Source organism: Heloderma suspectum, chromosome 5, assembly GCF_057233095.1.
Source record: "Heloderma suspectum isolate Gila_16-S chromosome 5, 16-S_ref, whole genome shotgun sequence".
NCBI lineage: Eukaryota > Metazoa > Chordata > Lepidosauria > Squamata > Helodermatidae > Heloderma > Heloderma suspectum.
This window is the reverse complement of record NC_139462.1, coordinates 116,127,154-116,128,327: the sequence shown is the minus strand read 5'-3', so window position 1 is coordinate 116,128,327 and position 1,174 is coordinate 116,127,154.

Here is a 1,174-nt window from a genome sequence, read left to right as displayed (position 1 = left end):
AATATTGTCATGTCACCATCTCAAATTAGGACTGATGTAAGACACTGCCTTGAAATTGGACTGTGGGTAGTGCAAGACATCTCTAGAGAACCTTTTTAAACATACTGAGGGAGCACAACTCAGTAGCAGAGGACATACTTTGTTTGCAGAAGATCCCTGTTCAATCCCTGGCAGTTCCAGTTCAAGGATCAGGTCTTCAAAATACTTCCCTGCCTGGAATCTGGAAGAGACACTGCCCATCAGAGCAGACAATATTAGGCTAGATGGGCCAATCTTGAATAAGGCAGCTTTATATGTTCATTCAACACTGTCAGAATGGTAATTTCTACTTTAGTTGAGCCAAAGATTCCCCCATTTTTGGCCTTGATTTGTAAATGGCTTCTATGTAACTGCCCTACTGAGGGAAGCTGAGGCAGGAATATGGTTTCTCCCTGGAATCTGTTTCCTGAAGGACCTGCTTGATCTTGCTTGATGGTAAATTCCTGCTGCAATCCAAATTACATCTAATGGCTGCAGTGTTGCCCTCAAGCCCACCAGTGTCTCCTTCCAGTCCATTTTTACCCTAACCTGCCATGCCAACGATCATAACTGAGATTGGCAGTCTGGTTCACGTTAGATGAAATTTAATCTAAGTGCTAAATTATGTACAATGTGGCAAAAAGTCCCAACCATGTATGGGATCTGAGCTGGCTGCAACTACCCAGAAAAGAGATTTGGCATTGGGGTGACTCATTGGAAATGTTAACTTAGCTGCAGCAAGAGGGACAAAAGCAAACAGTGCTGGAAGCACGGAAAATAAAGCTGCACATATCGTAATGTCTTCACATAAATTGTTAATGTAGTTCCTTTTGGAATACTGCCCACAGATCCAGGCTGTAGGGGTTTCCCATTCAGCCTGCCAGCTTCTTTCCCAGGGCCCAACCCTTCTGAGGCAAAAAGTCTTTTCTCCAGTCAGCAGCTGATCAGCGATGTGACCTTACCCCTCCACCACCACTGAGAAGGAAGCTTCTCTCAGGACTGGACAGAGAAAATGTGCCCCCTCCCTGAGGAGATCTGCATTGATCAGCTGAGGTGATGGGGCTGGGAAAGGTGTGCATGTATAAAAATCACCACTACTGGCTTACACACATCAAATGGCAAGCACCATCTTTTTTTACTGAAAGTTTATTCGTTG